The sequence below is a fragment of the Etheostoma spectabile genome, chromosome 12, assembly GCF_008692095.1.
Source record: "Etheostoma spectabile isolate EspeVRDwgs_2016 chromosome 12, UIUC_Espe_1.0, whole genome shotgun sequence".
Classification (NCBI taxonomy): domain Eukaryota; kingdom Metazoa; phylum Chordata; class Actinopteri; order Perciformes; family Percidae; genus Etheostoma; species Etheostoma spectabile.
This window is the reverse complement of record NC_045744.1, coordinates 27,173,451-27,181,053: the sequence shown is the minus strand read 5'-3', so window position 1 is coordinate 27,181,053 and position 7,603 is coordinate 27,173,451. Positions and strand designations below refer to the sequence as shown.

Genomic DNA, 7,603 nt, shown 5'->3' with positions numbered 1-7,603 from the left:
TACATCAGCGAAGTTATTTCAACACCACAATGCATTTGTGGTGTCTGGAGGCTATTCGAAACAAAAGACGAGGAAGCTGGTGCTTCGTTCAAAACATGCAGGGAAGACAGTAGACAAGAGAGTTCAGTTCTCAGTTGGTAGGCACATAAAACTAATTTCCAATTCAGGGTTTTGATCTGTATTAAATATAATTTGTTCCACTTCCTGAATACTTACTCAATTTATTATGAAAAACTTTGTGGAAAGTAGTTACGTTATCAAATCTATTTACAACAGATGTGTAGGCTACTTTTTGCTGGGAATGTAAGTTTTTATAAAAAAACAACAACGTTAAAATCCAACATTTCCACAATTCAGTTTTGCTGGTCCGTCTAGCACATCCGTGGACTGAATCGCCCTGTCTGTCATTTTCTTCTCCCATACGCAGTGAATGCAGCATCAGATAAACTAGCAGGCGGTGTCCTCGGGAAGCCGTAATGCCATCCTCCAATGAGAAGCGCCCATAACACTCTCAACAGCGGTCTGTGGACGGCTCATAGACTGTAAAATAAGGTACGGCTCCATATTGGATCGGTCTTTTCTAAGTAATACATTGCACTGGAGGTCTGCTGCATATTGTCTAAGGTACGGCCAGGCAGCCAGGCAGCCAGGCAGGCAGCCGGCTCTGCTTCCCGGCGCGCAGGTGTGAGGGATGTAGATGACAACCCGCGCTGTCACGAACAAATGTTCCCAGAGCTGTGGATCACACAGCGGCGTCATTCCCACAGTTTTGAACGGGGCTGATCTTAGGTCAGAGGCGCACCTGAAGAACGGAGGGGAAAGTGGCATGCAGGCGGAGGAAGAAATAATTGGATTGAGATAACGCCACACTGGCAGTAAGTATATTTTTCCTTCCCAATGTTCTAAATATAGCCTACTTTAAACGAATAGAATATTTAGTTTACTGATAATCTATGATTAATCACCAATATTGTTTATCCACGCGTGGCCGAGCAAATTGTGGTTTCCAGATGAGGAAAAATGTTTAGGGGACCTGATGTGAACGTTTACCGGGACACATGCTGATTCTCTGGCCCACGTTTCAACAAGTCACCTGACCCAGTACACCAGGGTAACTTACTGCGCAAGAACTCCTCACGTGGGGGGGAGTCAGTGTATCATCCAGCTAGACATGTCTTATTTCCCCTTGTGGTGGAATAGTCTAACTAAACAAAAAAAGAATCACCCTGCCTGTTTTCCACATGGCCAGCTTGCGACCTATTTCCTGTTTTCTAGCGGTCTGCAGCCATGTCTAACACTCAGACCTGGCTTGAACTTAGTTTACACTGAATTATCTTTAGGCTAAAATGGTCCCCACCCTTTCCTTTGGGGCCCCATGACCTTCCCATACCCTAGAGGAGGGTTGATCATCATAAACCACTGTGGAGCCCATATTATATCTAGGCCTACTTTGTCACTAGCTGTGTTTTTATTCAGCTATTTTTATGCGCATTTTTAAAATATTGCATTAGGAAAAATGGATGGAAATGTTAACATTTGAGAAAACTTCAATTTTGCAAAAACGTGTTTTTTAGGTGTTTTTTCCATCTGTGGTAAAAGAGTTTGCCATTAACTTACATGAATAAACGTCTGTTTACTCGGTTGGGCAGTACCACCTCAAATAAAAGAACAATTAAAACTTGCCAAACCAAATTCCTTAAGACCTTTCTGTTTTTCTCTCGTCTATGCGTTAGATGCAGGCCGCCAGTTAATGCACCGAGCTTTGAAGCCAGTTTGATATAGTGGCCTTATGGGTAATTGCAACTCTTGTGTTCGTCACTTGATGCCTTCGGGCCAAAAAAATTGCAGAACTTTTTTTTGATGATGAACAAGGCCATGCCTCTATCCAGTTGATATCATTAATCCATGGTCGGATTGGGCGAGGAGGCTTGTGACCTCTGCTTGATCTTCTCTGTTCACTGGCAGGTTTCAGCCTACCGCCAACATCTGGCAAAACCAGCTGTGGCCTAGGTCATTGCTCCAAACCGGTTAATGGGAACACACCTAATTTGCATTTCTTGTACAAACATTTCAATATGACATTTGAATGGAAACACGACTGCTCTTGCAATACACAAACATCTCTTTTACTGATGCATTCTCCAGAAAGATGGTTGGGTATGTCAAATATCATTCAGCCATCTATCATTTAATTATTTACACCCATGGCATGTCAAAATGTCTCCCTGAAAGTCCATTATTTATTATTATAGCACTATGAGAAAACACCAATATAACACCAGCTATACAGTAACAACCAAGTGTAGTTGACTTTCAAGTTCCTCAAAACAAAAAGTTAACTTGACATAACCCTACAGTATTACGCTAAAGTGGGACATCTTGGTCTATGTGTGAAGACTTCAGCCTGACAAATACTAGACTTGTTGCTGTGGGTGGTGTTTCCAGTTGTACAGGTGTTGACTGGTGTTAATTGGTGTGGACTAGTGGTTGGCCACACACCAATTAAATTACTTGCCCGCCGCCCCCACCGTCCTTTTTGTTTTGTAGAAATTTAACCCATTTAGTTAATTTTCATGTATCAGTGCCCACTAAAATACTAAGCTTGTTATCAAAGTCGGACCACTGGTGCTTATTTCAAACTTAAAAGTGTCTGCTCTCAGCAGCACACAGTAGCAGGAGTCCCATAGTCTGCAGGTATTGTGCCACAGGTGTAATTTACAGGGGGGAAGGGGACGTTACAACCCTCCAGCCCAAGAACCTTACAGTATACAATTTCCTTTACATAAGAAAGACATTTGAACCATAAATTGATGCATACAAGACACAAATTGTTGCAGAAAAAGTCACCAGGTAACAAAAAGGAAAGAAGTGTTTGATGCTCAAAGTTTCAATTTGGCTCAAAAGTTTAGATCTCAACCACCCCACCCCCGCCCACCCATCCCCCCAATGTTGAAACAAAAGAAAAGTTACACCCTTGTGCGTCATTAACTAAAAAATGTCCACACCGTGGCATCCCTAACATATTCTGTATTTTTGGGGCTTATACCAATATTTGAGAATTAAAAAACCTGATATATCTGACACAAACTATGTGTAGGAGACACGGTTTCTAAATGATCTCAGATGAATGTATGGTATTTTTGTACTGCAGTTTCTTACATACTGTATATGCTATATGAGCTATATGTGTTACATGTATATCAGCTGATATACAACATCAGCCCACTGAGTTTTTGATTAGGCTCTAGTGAAGAGCCTCTGAAACAGAAACAAACTGCACCGCACCGCAACTACACACTACACATTTGCAGTGCCAATCAATAGCAAAGCTGCTTTGACTTTCACTTTTGTGACATGATGGGTGTTCATGCTTGAGACATCCATGATTATTGTGCAGGATCCATACGCTTATGCATATTACAGGCTTGTTTGGAGGCTTATGGATCTCAGTGTTGAACTGAAACTTAACTTCGGAAATACATTTCTTTTTAGCTCAGAAAGGATCAAGATATCAAAATAGTATGGCTTATACACAGGCAACCTAACAGCCATTTCTTTTCAATCTGTTACTGCTGGCTTTAGAAGATAAGGCCCCTGGGTGTCAACAACTGTTAGCGCTTCCTGTAGCATGTAAGGGTGTCACCCTCAAACTAGAGACCAGTTACTGCATATTATATCATGACAAATTTGATCAGATTAAGTATAATTGAAATTTCTGGAAATGTAATGTGTAAAACAAGGGAAACCTCTAATAATTCTTAATAAAATTGGTTAAAAATTCTAATAAAAGAAAGATGGAGTTTTAAATTTAAGTTAATAGTTTCTGTTTTATTGTAGATTCATTTTCCTTTTCTGTGATTTTCTTTGTTTTAATGAAAACAAAATAAGTTGTATTTTAAATTAGTTTTTTGTTAGTTTACTTTTAGTTCAAGGAGTAAAATATCGGTGTTCTTATTGGAAATGCTTCAACTCTTTTTTACTTGCAAGAAATACCTCCATTTTGGAGTGCAGTGCATAGTATAAAACAGTATGAAATGTGGAAATTGTGTCACAGAACTATTGCTCTTCAGTGCAGGTTCCAGAAAACAACAAATTATCAAGATGGACGGATTGTTCATTTATTTCCCGAATTACTGCTGGAAAAAAAGTCCTGGCTTACAGATGCCACCAAGTTCTTTTTTTTTAACATTAAGCATGTAAACATGTTCTAGTAGAATCCCCAAATTAAAAGTATGAACCTAAAAAATAGCATAATATGGGACCTTTAAAGCATTATTGAGTAAAACTAGACTGCAAAGTGAGAGTTGTATGTTGCACATTTACACTCAGCAGTAGCTTCACAGTTACACGTCAATAGCTTTTACAGCTCGGGGGTTAAATGTGTTACTATAACTCCCCACTTTTGGCAGCCTGCTATGGATTTGACCCAAAGAGATTTCACTTCCCGGTGTATTTTAGTGCTCTAGAAACGTGATTATTTTCATTCTAGATACATTTTGTCGATTTCATTTCTCAAGTAATTGTGTTTCCATCACAGTTTTAAATGGGATGTTTTATCTGACCCACAGTCCAAAACCCCCAAAAAACAGTTTGCAATGATAGAAAACCGAGAAAAGCAACAATGCCTCACATTGGTGAAACTGTTGAAGTTATTTTCAAGCATGTTCAAGTTATAACTCAAAAAACATTACTGAGGCGAACAATTCATTGATTATCAAAATACTTGTTGCTAAATTTTTATTTGGTCAACTAATTGATTGATCGACTGTATATAATCTCTAATTTGTTATTCAGTCTTTTTCATACTTACTTATTTATAGTTAATGCTAAAACAACTAGAGTAGATTAACTCTCTTCTCTATTTGTTGCAGTGATGTTCACGCTATCTGAGATTGCATCTTTGAATGACATCCAGCCAACGTACCGCATCCTAAAGCCATGGTGGGACGTCTTCATGGACTACCTGGGCCTGGTCATGCTGATGCTGGCCATATTCGCCATGACCATGCAGATCACCAAGGACCAGGTGGCTTGCCTTCCGTGTATGGAGGACCCGGAGGAGAACACGGGAGGGGCTACGCCTAAGTCGTTAATGCAGCAGAACACACAGAAAGCAGTCTTATCAGCAGCCACCGGAGCCCCTCTGGCAACCACCATCCCCTTAGTCTCTAAGGACTTACCAGACGACGTTGTCCATGAGATCCATGCCACACACCAACGTACTGCTGTGGCGGCAGAGAAATATGTCAATCAACCTCAACCCACAGGGATCAGGACCAACCTGGACTTTCAACAGTATGTCTTCATCAACCAAATATGTTACCATGTTGCCTTGCCCTGGTATTCCAAGTACTTTCCCTACCTTGCCCTCATCCACACCATTGTTCTCATGGTCAGTAGCAATTTTTGGTTCAAATACCCCAAAACGAGCTCCAAGATTGAGCATTTTGTTTCGATTCTAGGTAGATGTTTTGAGTCTCCCTGGACTACTAAGGCTTTGTCTGAAACAGCTTGTGAGGATTCTGAGGAGAACAAACAGCGGTTGACCGGCACCACCTTAGCACCAAAGCAGGTATCTTTAGAAGGGAAGGATGAAAGCTCAAATGTCAGCCCAATCACACCCATGCTGGGGGTGAAGTTCTCAGCAGATAAGCCCATCGCAGAGGTCCCAAGTAGCATGACAATCCTGGACAAAAAAGATGGGGAGCAGGCTAAAGCCCTGTTTGAGAAAGTCCGAAAATTCCGAGCACATGTGGAGGACAGTGATTTCATCTACAAGCTTTATGTAGCGCAGACCGTTGTCAAAACGGTCAAGTTTATTTTGATATTATCCTACACGTCGACCTTTTTGGCTAAAATAAATTTCAAGCACAATTGTGAGCCTGATATTAAACAGCTAATAGGATACACAAATTTCTTATGTACGCACAACATGGCTTTCATGCTAAACAAGCTGCTTGTTAGCTACATGGCTTTGATTTTGATCTACGGGATGGCTTGCCTGTACTCTCTCTTCTGGGTGTTCCGTCGGCCTCTGAAAGAGTACTCGTTCGAAAAGGTCCGGGAAGAGAGCAGCTTTAGTGACATTCCTGATGTCAAAAATGATTTTGCATTCCTCTTACACATGGTTGACCAATATGACCAGCTCTACTCCAAACGCTTTGGCGTCTTTTTGTCCGAGGTCAGTGAAAACAAGCTCAGAGAGATCAGCCTTAATCACGAGTGGACCTTTGAAAAACTAAGACAGCTTGTGACCCGTAACACACTGGACCAGCAAGAGCTGCACCTTTTCATGCTCTCTGGTATTCCAAATGCAGTGTTCGACCTCACGGACTTGGAAGTGCTGAAACTGGAGCTGATTCCTGAGGTGAGGTTCTCGGCAAAGGTCTCCCAAATGACCAGCCTGGTGGAGCTGCATCTCTGTCACTGTCCGGCCAAAGTGGAGCAGACCGCGTTTGCTTTCCTGCGTGATCATCTTCGCTGCCTTCATGTCAAGTTCACTGATGTTGCCGAGATCCCAGCATGGGTGTATTTGCTGAGGAGTTTGAGGGAGCTCAACCTAATCGGCAACTTGAGCTCAGAAAATAACAAAATGATTGGTCTAGAGTCCATGCGAGATTTGAGGCATTTAAAGACTTTATGCTTGAAGAGCAACCTCACAAAAATGCCCACAAACATCACAGAGCTGTCACCACATCTGATTAAGCTAGTGGTGCACAATGACGGTACCAAACTTCTGGTACTAAATGTCTGAAAAAATGACAATTAATTGATCTGGAGCTGCACACGTGTGAACTGGAGAGGATTCCCCACGCTATTTTCAGCTTGACCAACCTACAGGAACTCGACCTGAAATCTAACAACATCCAACCATCGAGGAGATCATCAGCTTCCAGCACCTCAAGAGCTGACCTGCCTTAAACTGTGGCACAACAAAATCTCACCATCCCATCCTCCATCGGCCAGGTCAAGTCCCTGGAGTCTCTCCACCTCTCTCACAATAAACTAAGTCCCTGCCTCCTGCCTTGTTCACGCTGCCAAAACTGCGGCACTTGGACGTGGGCCACAACTCGATCACAGTGCTCCCTCTGGATGTGGGTCTCCTCCACAATCTCCAGCACTTGGCCATCAACTCCAACAAGCTGGAGGTGCTGCCCAAGCCTCTGTTCAGATGCACCAAGCTCAAGGTACTGTGTCTGGGGAACAATGCGCTCACCGTGCTGCCAGAGTCTGTGGGCCAACTGGTCCAGCTCACTCAGCTGGAGCTGAGAGGGAACTGTCTGGACAGACTGCCCCCCCAGCTAGGAAACTGTCGCCTGCTGCGCAAAAGCGGCCTGATTGTGGAGGACCATCTCTTTGACGCATTGCCCGTGGAGGTTAAGGAGGGCATTAGCCGAGAGAACAACACTTCCTTTACGAGTGGCTTATAGCACAAAGTAAAACCCACTGGTTCATGAGTTCATGACAATCCTGCATAATGGATGTAAGAGTAGAGTATTTACTATTGTAATATCCCTAATGAATGCATTTCTCTTGATTATTTTAACGAGTTGTCTTAGTTGCTTATGCATTAAAAGGGTATATATTGCTTTCCTTGTTGCTG

The 7,603-nt window shown here is 42.3% G+C and overlaps 1 pseudogene; it reads left to right on the top strand.

Annotated features, from left to right (window-relative positions):
• Window positions 1-444: 444 nt before the first annotated feature.
• LOC116699744 (volume-regulated anion channel subunit LRRC8D-like) lies at window positions 445-7,434 on the top strand (annotated as a pseudogene).
• The last annotated feature ends 169 nt before the right edge of the window (window positions 7,435-7,603 follow it).